Source organism: Cornus florida, unplaced genomic scaffold, assembly GCF_030987335.1.
Source record: "Cornus florida cultivar Cherokee Brave unplaced genomic scaffold, ASM3098733v1 CherokeeBrave_3.0.0_Hap2_Chr03, whole genome shotgun sequence".
Taxonomy (NCBI): Eukaryota; Viridiplantae; Streptophyta; class Magnoliopsida; order Cornales; family Cornaceae; genus Cornus; species Cornus florida.
In genome coordinates, this window is record NW_026775573.1 from 6,827,355 (window position 1) to 6,841,145 (window position 13,791).

A 13,791-nucleotide genomic window follows, 5' to 3' on the forward strand; every position below is an offset into this window, starting at 1 on the left:
ACCACATAACATGGCTCAATGATTAAATATACATTTTCTAATGCCACGTCATTGCTTAGACAGTTCGTCCTTTAGTGTCTTAGTTAGCAGCAAAAGAAATAGTTTCCTTTGCCTTCAACTTACACTGCCTTATTCCCTTTAACCTTTTGGATACCAATGTTTTGTGCTAACCTAGTCTTATTATCATCATTTTTCTTTACTTTGCCCTTCCATTTGAGCCTAGAAGAAGATGGTATAGACTAGGTTAGATTAATAGGAACGCCTATACTTTTGATTATCCCTTCCTCTGTTACCAATTCTATAAGAATATCAGTAAGTGTAAACTCAAACTGATTCCTTATTTAGTTCACTCTAAAAGAGTCAAACGAGTTTGGTAACAAGGCAATAATCATGTCAACTTGAAACTTACCACCCAAGTCAACCTTATTGACCTCCAGTTCAATTTTTAAATAATAAACAATCATTTTTAAATTACGATTTCTTACTGGAGTTCCTTAGACTGTCTCAATGGTAATTAAGTCTAACATAGTACTAAGGCATAAACTCTATCTAATCTCACCAAAACCTCTCATTGATTTTTAACATGATGCTTGAAGAAAATAAAATAATGCAAATGTTAGCTTTGGAGCGTATTCGAGATAAACTCTAGAATATTGCACCAAATCCTATCATTTGTCTTATTTCACTTATTAAAAGTATTAATGTTCCCTTGGGTATCTTTAAAGTAAAAAGATTAGGTTAAGGAGTAGTAAATATATTTTGTACCACTACGTTGTGAATAAAATATCTAAAGTCCTTTTACAGTCCATATAAATGAGGTCTAAATACCTTGAATATGTAAGCAAGCAGATAAAATGGATTAGACATAATATTTGAATATAAATGCATTCATACAATATGCAAGGTGAATTATTAATACTATCATGCATATTTAAAATTAAAATAAGTTTGTTAACCACATAGTATAATAAATCTCAATAGAATAAGATTTCATTATCACTCTTGATGAATATTCCCTTTTAATTAATGTGGGTCCCTCAACCCCGTAGCATAATAAATCACACAATCAATACATCAATAACTTATCCTGATGGAGGAGTTCATTATTACTATTATTGGGATTCATTTGCTATTAGGTGAGCACTTTGTGATACCCCCTAATTTTGGAACACGGATTGATCAAGTCCGCGCACAAAATCAAGGAATATCAAAATAATTTAAGTATTTAACAAGCACAGAATACAAAGATGAATAATAAAGAATAAATAAACCGCTGAAGAAAACTAATAAATAAATATTACTTAATGATTCTCCAACAATTACAATTCGGAAATCCCATAACTCAAGGACCCCTTAAAACATTATCCAATAATCCAATACTATTTAAAAGTACACAAGATGAATAGACGAATGACAGTCTCCTAGCTGCGGATCCTCAACCTCGAGACTGGAACCTCTAATAACCTGAAAAATAAATCGTGGGTTAAACCCTACGAGCAAGTTCACTCTACCAGGCCTCTGAAAACCAATAAGCAGATCATCTCTGATCAAAACCAAACCTAATAAAGTTTTAACTTTAATAAAGCACGATATACATGTCTATATATAATTATATATACTATACTAATCACATCCATTAATAGGTTTATTAAATTTTCATACCTATTAAATAATTATTAAAATAATATTCATACCTAGACCAATCTACCATTTCATTTTATAAAAACTCGTTTGACCTTAATCCCATCCTAGTCAGTTGTCTAATCATTTAAATAACAAATTATAATAAAAGAAATACTCTATTTAATCCCAACCTGATAATGATTTTAATTGTTTAAATCACATATCCAAAATCCAAGTTTTGACAAATCATCCACGTCTTCCCCAATATTATTTTATTAATGGAAAATAATACACTAACCAGTAAGTACTAAACTATTCTCATTTAAGAATATCTAACCCTAATCCAATCCATACATACAACAACCATAGATGATATTTTAATCATCTAACACATAACAACGTAATTATGCTTTGGCAAATCAACCATGCCATTGTAAATATTTTTATTTATATATTGGCAATTCAACCATGCCTCCATAAGTATATTTATTTATACATTGGCAATTCAACCATGCCTCCGTGTATGTATATTTATACATTGGCAATTCAACCATGCCTCCACAGGTATATTTATTCATACATTTAATTAGCAATTCATCCATGCTTTCCATATATGTATTCTATTCATACAAATATTTAGGTAACATATTTAATCATTTGACAATTCATCCATGCCCACACTTTAACCATGAATTAACTTTAAAATTAACAATACGCTAAATCATACATAGCCATCACATGCATATTATACGCATATCATTAATTTAACAACCAGCCTATTAAGATATGCCAAATAAGAATGATAATATTAATCATCTTAAATGATTTATATATATATATACCTACACATATGTTATATAATGTATATATGTGTTTAACACCTTCTTTAATAATCCTTGATTATTTAAAATCAATATACATATATATATATATATATATATATATATATATATATATATTCATCCTTCCATACAACTCATAGACAAATTAAACTATATATACCCATATATAAATAATTATATATATATATATATATATATTTATATATATATACACTTCCTTCCATAACAAATTATTAATTTATTATATTTACACAAACTAGTGCAACTAAATATGTCAGAAATAGTTTCCTTTAAATACTCCATACCGGTTTAAATAGTTTTCCGACACCGTCTCACTAAAACGTAAATATCTCTTATTAGGATAAGAATCTGATAATGAAATTGGTACCATTGGAAAGAGGACGAAAAATCCTTGAATTTGAGCTCAAGAATGACCCAATTTCGATTTAAGATGACTAAGTTATGACCGTTTTAATTTTATGTCACAAACAGACAAAATAATTGGCTAAGCTCAAACACTACTGTGAGCGCGCCCACACTTAATTAGCTCACTTGAGCTCACACAAACGCACCCACACCAGATTAGCTCACTTGAGCTCACATGTATGCACCCACACCAGATCAATCTTCTGTTGACCAAACTTAATCCATGGTCCAGATTCACATGCGCACTCTTTTATGTACACCGTAATGCACCGAATCATTCCACTTATATTTAAACTATTCCAATGGCCTAGATCAGTGATGTAACCTTTTTACTATGCATTCTACCACACTAGATCATACCTCGAATCACCCATCTCCTGATTTATAAGCCGATTCACACAGAGTGCATAGAATTAATTTAAAATTTAATAAAAATAATTCTAAAATAAATTCCAGAATATAAAAAAAATTACAAAACAAATTTTAATTGTTTTGATATCCTCTGGTTTTGTGCGCGGACTTGATCAACCCGTGTTCCGAAATCAGGGGGTATCACAGTTGGTATCAGAGCACTCCAGGTTCAAGTGTTCCTAGGGTGTCTTTCGTTGTGTGACTTCCGCGTTGTGTACTCTTTTACTTAGAGCTTAAGTTTAGGATTCATTGTATTCTATATTCAGTCCGTTAGTGTGTCCTAATGGGAAATCATTGAGTCTTATCAGGAAAATGGTAAGACACCGATTTAGAAGGTATTGGTAAATCGTTGAGTCTTCCCCTAATTTTGAAGTATGGGTTTTATGGATTTATGCACCAATAAAATAATATGGATGTATTTTAGGGACGGATTAACGGAATAGTTAAGTCCTACCTATTTATTTATGAATTGTATGGTTTAATACACCGGTATGGGACGGTGGCATTTCATGGACGGATTAACCAAAGAAGTTAAGTCCTACCTATATATTTATAAGGGAACGGATTAACCATAGCGTTAAGTCCTACTTATTCGTGTCAGGTCAACGGAATAGTTAGATGGTATGCCATTGAAATAATATGGTTGGATAGTTTACTTTTATGTGGATATAATAGATTATATATATATATATATATATATATATATATATATATATATATATATACATACATACACACACACATATATGGGCCATGATATAAACTTGAGTCTCAGGATCAGTGGTTAGGATGGAGGCGTATATTGCCGATTGAGATGGGTAGCTGGGTTTAAGGATGTGTGGGCTCTGGTAGAAGAAGGACTCATAACCACCTTTGTGTGCGTTTTACATGAGATACCCACTATCCGGTTGAAACTGCTTTAGTCCAGTGAGGGTCTCTAGTGTGTACTTATATTTATCAATTATATAAATATGGAATTAGTTAATTACGTGATGTGTCTGCTAATAATGAATATGTGTGGATGGGTTAATTTCCACACGGATAAAAGGAATAATGAAATTTGAAATTAAATAATCAAAGTTTTTATTTCATGGATTTGTGAATTCCGAGGACGGAATTCCGTTTGTTAGGGGGGAAGAATGTAATACCCCGATAATTAAAAGATTTATTAATTAGGATTAATTATTTTATTTTATTTTTCAATGATTTATTTTATTTTATTGAGTGCTAGATTAATTATCTTATTTTAATTAAGTTATATTTCGTGATTATGTATGATGATTGATTGTTTGTGTGGTTGATTATTGATTGAATTATTGGTGTGTTGATTTTATTGGTATTATATGACTTAGTTGTAAATTCTTGTTTGTTTATGTGCTTCATGTAATTAGTTATTTTAATTTCTGTATTTAATTAATTATCTTATTTATTTAAATTAATTGGATTGGGCTTAAGGAAAGTTGGACCAAAAGATGTGGTCTTGGGCTTGTATGAAACCTTATTGGGTTAATTAATGAAGGTCCGTGGTTATTTAATTATTTAAATGATCACTTTTGTATCAATTATATATATATATATATATATATATATATATAATTATATATAAATATAATTAATTAATAATTGTTATGGAAAGATATATATATAGATATATATTTATTGATATTTATAAGTATATATGATTTAATTAACTAATGAGTTAATTATGGAAGGAATATATATTTATATATAATATATGTTTATAGATATAAATTATTTAAAGGTTATTATTTTAATTCATAATACTAGTTGGAATAGGATTTGGAATTTAAGGTGTATAAAAATACACATAAAGCTTTAGGGTTAAAGATTTTACACGTTAGAAAAATAAAATAGACAGAGAGAGAGGAAGAAGAAGGGCTGCTGACAAGGAGGAGGTCGGATCTGAAAAGGAGGACGTCGGAATTGGAAGAGATAATTAAAGCTTGAAGCGTCGGTATCGTTTCGAAACCTTCAAGCGAGTTTTCTCTATTTTTCCTCTTAGAACCTATAAGGATTTCATCTTAAGTATTAAGGCTCTAATTAAATTATTAATTTGGATTAATTAAAAGCATCAAGTTAATTTATTTTATTAAATCGTGTTTAGATATGATTATTTAAAAGTATGAATTATTATATATTTTTAATTTTGGATTATTGGATTTTATTTGTATATGTAGATGTTGGATATATATATTAAAATCAATGTATAGGTGGAACTGTGACCTAAGGGGATTAATTTTGGTTTTTATATTTTCTGGAATTTTTCTGTACTTTTCAGAAAAATTCCAGAAAATATAAAAACCAAAATTAATCCCCTTAGGTCATAGTTCCACCTATACATTGATTTTAATATATATATCCAACATCTACATATACAAATAAAATCCAATAATCCAAAATTAAAAATATATAATAATTCATACTTTTAAATAATCATATCTAAACACGATTTAATAAAATAAATTAACTTGATGCTTTTAATTAATCCAAATTAATAATTTAATTAGAGCCTTAATACTTAAGATGAAATCCTTATAGGTTCTAAGAGGAAAAATAGAGAAAACTCGCCTGAAGGTTTCGAAACGATATCGACGCTTCAAGCTTTAATTATCTCTTCCAATTCCGACGTCCTCCTTTTCAGATCCGACCTCCTCCTTGTCAGCAGCCCTTCTTCTTCCTCTCTCTCTGTCTATTTTATTTTTCTAACGTGTAAAATCTTTAACCCTAAAGCTTTATGTGTATTTTTATACACCTTAAATTCCAAATCCTATTCCAACTAGTATTATGAATTAAAATAATAACCTTTAAATAATTTATATCTATAAACATATATTATATATAAATATATATTCCTTCCATAATTAACTCATTAGTTAATTAAATCATATATACTTATAAATATCAATAAATATATATCTATATATATATCTTTCCATAACAATTATTAATTAATTATATTTATATATAATTATATATATATATATATATATATATATATATATATAAAATTGATACAAAAGTGATCATTTAAATAATTAAATAACCACGGACCTTCATTAATTAACCCAATAAGGTTTCATACAAGCCCAAGACCACATCTTTTGGTCCAACTTTCCTTAAGCCCAATCCAATTAATTTAAATAAATAAGATAATTAATTAAATACAAAAATTAAAATAACTAATTACATGAAGCACATAAACAAACAAGAATTTACAACTAAGTCATATAATACCAATAAAATCAACACACCAATAATTCAATCAATAATCAACTACACAAACAATCAATCATCATACATAATCACGAAATATAACTTAATTAAAATACGATAATTAATCTAGCACTCAATAAAATAAAATAAATCATTGAAAAATAAAATAAAATAATTAATCCTAATTAATAAATCTTTTAAAATTATCGGGGTATTACACACTTCCATTAAAATAATAATATGTGGGTCCTTTAATGTGATATCCCTCGGATCCGAGACATGGGTTGATCAGGCCCAGGCCCAAACCCGAGGGAAATCAAATAATTAAAGTATTTTAAAACGAACACAGATGAAAAAAAATGAAATAAGAATAACTATTAAAAGCTGAACAGAATACTAATATAAAATCCTCAATAGCCTGATAAAACTTAATAAAATCCAACTTCCAAAACTTCCATGAATTACAACTCGGGAATCCATCTAGTGGACCCCTAAATAAAAATCTCAACTGAAACGTAAACAACTGACATAAAACCAAATACTAAAATATGAAAGGACATCCTACGTCGTCGGTGGAATGAATGATAATCCCTGCACAGCACGATCAAACCTAAGATTGGAACCGTCCGATACCTGAAAAATAAGAGTGGGTCAGGCCCACGAACAAGTTCTAATCTAACTGCAATTCATACAGTGACCCGATACGCAGATACACCTAAATACCTCACAATATCTATCTAGTCCATATATATATATATACACACTATAGGACCTTCACTGGACTATAATGGGGTCTCAACCTGAGTAGAAGGCAATATACAAAAACGCACCCAAAGGTGGGCATGAATACCTAGACCTAACAGGGTACACCTCAACCATCATATCCAGCTATGCATCCCAATGCATATACGCTCCCTAACCAACGACTCTGAGACTCATGCCCATATCGTGGTGCCATAACGTATATATAAAGTCCTTTTAACCCAAGGTATGCCATTTTATTGTTTATTGAATTGACATAAGAATTTTAATCCAGTTTAGTCATTCAACTTAATCAGTCGATCTGACTTAAACACAATCAACATTTAATCCAGGTAGTCATTCAACTTAATCAGTCGATCCGACTATACACAAACACAATTGATCTAGATAGTCTTTTAACTTAATCAGTCGATCTGACTAAACAAGGTTTAGGATTCAATATTTTACAATCCTTCCCTTAAATCCAATAGGTTTGGTTTATGCGTTTTGAGCTAAACCATCCCTAGTATGATACCGTCTCATACCGGTTCATACCATCTTCCACAACCATGTAATTGACAGAATCTATTAATTCAGCAATTAAAATTCCACATATATATATAATCGTTTAGCGATTTATAATCCAAAACCAATATTCAAGTATTTGCAATCAAATCCAAGCATTTAAACCATATAGTTGTAAGGAATGATTTCATAATTCAACAACTAACATCCAGACATGCATAGATCAAATCTATTATATCATTGACTCTATCATGCATTTAAAATCCATTCCATAATCATATTATAGTCCAATAAATTGTTAAAATTATTCTAAACAATTTAGTTCCTTCCATCCGGTACCGGCGTACTAAGTTGCGTACTTGTACTCTATTTTATTCCTTTCAACACAGGGCCGTACACTAATCCATAAATCTGATTTATTAACTAAAAGACTTCTCCATGCATCTAAAACTTAATTTAGAATCATGTTTTAGCATCCTAAATTGTCAAATTAAAACTAGACAATTTATTACCTTCCAGCCCATAACTGCACGCAAAGTTGTTAATTAGCGCACTGTTAATTCCATTAATATAAAGAGGGTATTTTATGCAATTCAAGACTTTGATTATATGTTAAACTAATTATTTAAACCCCCATTAAAGTTTCAAAACTGTTCATGAACCCAAGTGCTCCAACAGTAAAGTTTTTACGCCTTAAAAATAAATCAAAAATGAATTTCAGAAAAGAGCCTGCTCAAAGTTTCTAAGGAGCAGGCTCTTAGAGCCTTTTTTTATGCATGGAGCCGGCTCCATGGATCCTTGGAGCCGGCTCTATGGTTGGTGGGAGACGTCTCTCTCCTCCGTGAAGCCATCTCTTTCCCCCTCTGCAAGCTTCAATCCGTTCCTGCTCTATTTCAATTCGTTCTCTTCATCTCTGGTCTATTCCTAACACTCAATTGGTATTTAAATCTGATCTTGGGAGTTTAATTAACATCCAGTAGAATCCCATTAGTTTGTTACAATATTTGAAATCAATTGCAGAGATTTAAACAAAGCCATTAAACTAAGATGATTAAATTACAATACTGGAACTAATATGTAACCCCAGTTCTATTCCATCCCCTCTGTTCCTCTTCAATACTGTACCTAAGGTCTTAGAACATCCCATTAACATCCCTATGATTTGCTTACAGTTACTAAAAGCCAGTACAGTAAACTAAATTACAACAGAACTCATCATGCTTAAAAGGAACAAAACTGGAAGCAGACATGCATGAATTTTAAATAGATTTGATTTTAAAACAAACAGATCGTCAATAACATATATTAATCACATAACTTCCATTTATTAATTGATTAAACCCTAGAGACTACTTAGGTGCACAGAACACAAGCCAAAAGGGAAGGAGAAAGAGAAGAACTTGCCTTTGAGACCTTTGTTTAAAAATCTCTACGTCTTCTTCTAAGTTTTCCGGCGATTCCTACTGCAAAAGTTCCTCTGTTCCTCCTCTGCCTCCACAGACGTATACTTGGTTTTGTTATTTTTTTCCTAAAACCCTAACCAAACATCTCACATATATTTATAGGATTTTACTAAACCCTAGCTTAATGCAAGACCCAACTGTAATCCTAACCGGCCCATCCAACTTACTTAGATTCCTACGACGGCTATAACATGACTTTTTTTTTAAAACACAACCCTAATTAAAACAACAATTAAACGAAAATAATTAACACTTAAATTCAAATAATTAACCATTATATTAAATTAGATTAAATCACCTAAATAGTTAAATTAAATCAATTAAAGCATTTAATCCTAATTAAAATAACTAATTTAACCCACTTAAAGGAAAACTACAATTAAATCTATTAAATAACTAAATGCAATTAAACCACAGCAATGAACAATTTAAATTAAAATAAGACATACACATAAAACAAAATAAACTCACATTGAAATATAAACAAATTTTCAATTAAAACAAATCAATTCATAGTTAAATAAATAAAAATATAATGTAAACAATAAAATAAATTCCAAACCTATCCTTTTAAATCAGATAAAATGGATTAGATATAATATTTGAATATAAATGCATTCATGCAATATGCAAGGTGAATTATTAATACTATCATGCATATTTAAAATTAAAATGAGTTTGTTAACCACATAGTATAATAAATCTCAATAGAATAAGATTTCATTATCACTCTTGATGAATATTCCCTTTTAATTAATGTGGGTCCCTCAACTCCGTCGCATAATAAATCACACAATTAATACATCAATAACTTATCCTGATGGAGGAGTTCATTATTACTATTGTTGGGATTCATTTGCTATTAGGTGAGCACTTCCATTAAAATAATAATATGTGGGTCCTTTAACCACTGCATGAAAAATCGGATAACCAATTTGCTAATAACTTATTCGGTTGGCAAAGTTCATTATTACTATTGGCGGGCAAATCCCATCATTTCCATATATCTTAAAACAATGCCTTGTCTATCATATGAAATGATTCCCGATTTCGTTTAGCCTTTCTAAAATCACCTAGTATAGACCACTCCGTTGGGGAGTTAACACTCACTACAAGAAATAAGTTCATTTGGGACAGGTAATTTGGGACGGATTAAATTCCGTCTCAAAAAGGAAGGTTTTAAGGACGGAATAGACTTGCCGTCCCAAGTAACCCAAAAAATGCGCGCCAACAACTTCTCCTATTTCAAGGAAACAAAAAAAACGCGCCAACAATTTTAGGGGGAAAATAAATTTGGTGGAATTGGATTTTGGGACGGAAAATAGATGTGCAGGGACAAAGGCTTTTCCATGCCTAATTAATATTACACGTGTCAATCATTCATGTCTCTCTTCATTTATAAATACCAAATAAAAAAATAAAATAACAATTGAAAAAAAGAAAAACTGCGTCGTTTGGGTTTTTAACAAAACCCACTTTCTTCACTCTTCAGCACACACTCTCTGAACCCGGCAGCCTCAACGCAAAAACTCTCTCTAACCCCATGGCCATATTGCGTTCTCTATGTAATCCATAGATGCCGACTCTCAGCAACCCCTTCTCTCTGCAACCATACCATTTTTCTCTCTTATTCCATACCTTCTTCGATTATTCCTAATTATTTATTCTCTTTCTCTCTCAATTAATTTGTGCCCTAATTTGTCAAGAGCAGCAAAAGCCTATTGATCTATCACATGTTCCTGAATATCAACAACATATTTTGATTTTTCTTGGCAGGTAAGAGATTTCGATTCTATTTCCTCACTATTTTTGTTTTGTATTTTAACATGTTCACACAAATCTTTAGTTGTTTTTTCCTTTTCCGTAATATTTTTTATTTTGTGTTACAAATCCCTAGTTACTTTGTACAATATCTTTATTTTGTACAAAGTTCCTAATCGATCCTATTCATTACGGAATTGCTTCCCAGAAAGCCTCTTTTCACGGTTCAAATCAATAGCAATTTTTTATTTTGTTTTGAGTTACAGATAATCCTTTCTTTCCTTGTCTCGGGTTGGGTTGGGGTTTGGGATTCTCGGCTTTGGGCCTATCACATTAGATTTTCCTTCTGTGTGTTGCTGTAATTTTTTTGTCTGATTATTGTATAAGATTTCTGCATGCTGAAAAGCTTTTAAATTTTAAATAATCAGGAAGTTTACAAATTAATGCTGCCAAGTTCTGTTTGTTTCAGACCGACTGAAAGTTCTAAATAACAGATTTAGAGCATAAGCTTTTCTTTCATATCTATAGCAAATTTTTTTTTTGCAGGCATGTCTTTCGTATTGCAAGTTATAGCTCCATTTGGTAGTTCTTAGATACACAAGATATCAATCTTTTAAAACAATAAACAGATAGAAGTTATCAGCATATAGCTAATACCAGAAGTAGTTAAAAGCTTCTACATCTAGAACTATATTAAGATGCTGTAAATTTGATCGAAGAATCGACCTAATGAGGAGTCTTCTTCATAAGAATCGAGTTCATCCAACAATTGTTGATCTGAATTTAAACTTAGTAGAGGTGTCCTAGTCATTCACAGTGTCTGTCAATATTGCTTGCAGTTTTGTTGACCACTGCAATTTTTAAGCTCTTCCTCTCCGTTCAAGTACTTCCATCAGATCAACCAAGAATACCTTGATGTAAAGAATATGATGGAGGAGAGGATCCTGCTCTAGTTCTATGTTAATTTATAGTAATTATCAGAAGGAATTCAGCGAACTTAAACCTTAGTTCTATATCAATTAATTATTATTTGTTTACAGTGTTGGGGATGTGGTTCTAATAAGTTTGAGCTCTAGCTACCATATATGCCTCTTGAGTTGGAGATACAGTAAATAAAAAATAAAATAAAAAACAGAGAACACTGAATGTCGAGGTAACTTTGCCTTCTTTTTTTTTTTTTTTGTAGTCTTCTTTTTACTTTTTTGGATGACAATACATATATGGTTTCTAAGAGAGAGTTTAAATAGAATTTAGTAGTAACCCATCTCTGTTAGTCCAGTCCAATGTATGACTCTTGGAAATCTCTTTAGTTTTTTTAAGTTTCAACAAAATACAACCATGTGATAGAAAGAAAAAGAAAGTAAAAAGAAAAAAAAAAGAAGAAGACAAAATACAACCTTCAGTACTCAGTACTTGAACATTTTTAGAATATGTGTTGTTTATGTCTTTTTGCCTTTTATTTCTTTCTTGTTTGGTTATTTTAATCCTTCACCCTCCTACTTAATTGTTAGTCTCTAATTTATCAGTTTGTTATAAAAGATTTTATTCGCCTTTTGCTGCAATTTACTATGGCGTCCAATGAACCTCGTTGATCCATGAGATCTCACAATGGACTCGCCCAAAATGCTCCTACATCTACCCAGCCACAGCCAGCAGTGGAAGGTGAAATTTTTTTATATTTACATTTACTAAGATCCTTACATAATTACTAAAAGTTGGTCCAGCAGTGGAAGGTGATATTTTTTTATATTCACATTTACCAAGACTTTTATCTTTCAGGTTCTTCAAGAGAAGTTCCAAAGCGTGGCAAAGCTGTAAACGAAAAAGGAGAATGAGGATCATCTCCTAGGACCTGCCATCAAAATGTACAAGAATGCACATTTCAAGGAAGGAATTGGATGGGTTAATGATGATGCTCGCAAAGCATATGTAAGTTATGAAATCTTTTTAAATTTTCATAGAAATGGTTGTTTACTTGTGTCTAGAGCGAACTTGGAACACATCCTCGAAGGTGATCGATAAGTTTAAATTCTTGAGCTTTTAGAACATTTGGATGTCAAACATGCACATATAAGCTTTAAGTATATACAATACATGTCATGATTGAACAATCAAATATGAATATGAAATTAAGCTAGCTAACGAAGAGTATCTACACAATCTTTAAGGTTTTCTGTTCTTATTCGTTAGAGGTCTATTTACAGTGCTATTTTTGCTGTCATTGAGCTTTGCTGCTGCTACTAGACTAAGTTTTACTTTATTATCATCTGGCTCTTATTGTTCTTGCTTATAGATGGTTGGTGTTCATTCGTATGGATGTCAAGTGTGTGAACAGTTCCATCACGGGGAAGTACTTTTCTCATTGTTATTTGTCCCTAACTAACCAGTTGCATTATGTTGGACATGATTGATGGTTTACAGTTCTCATTGATTTTTATACCTGGCACTATCTCCCTAAGGTTTATAACTGTTGTTTCTTCCTCTCTAAGCTTTTCAGTTGTTATTCATTTAGCTGCTATTTAAGGATATTTCAATGGGTGCTTAGGATTTTTAATGGATGGATTGTTTTTTTTTTTTTTTTAAGTAGGGGTTCATTGTTTACACTTCACAGTGTTGTTCAACTTGAAGCTGCATTGCCTGTAAATGATCTATTTTGTGCGTGTAAGAATTAAATATATAACCCCAAGAAAAAAACAAAAAAATTGTGTTTTGATACTGAGTTGGATGGGTCTGAATTCTGATTATTTTCATTGAGTGTATGATCT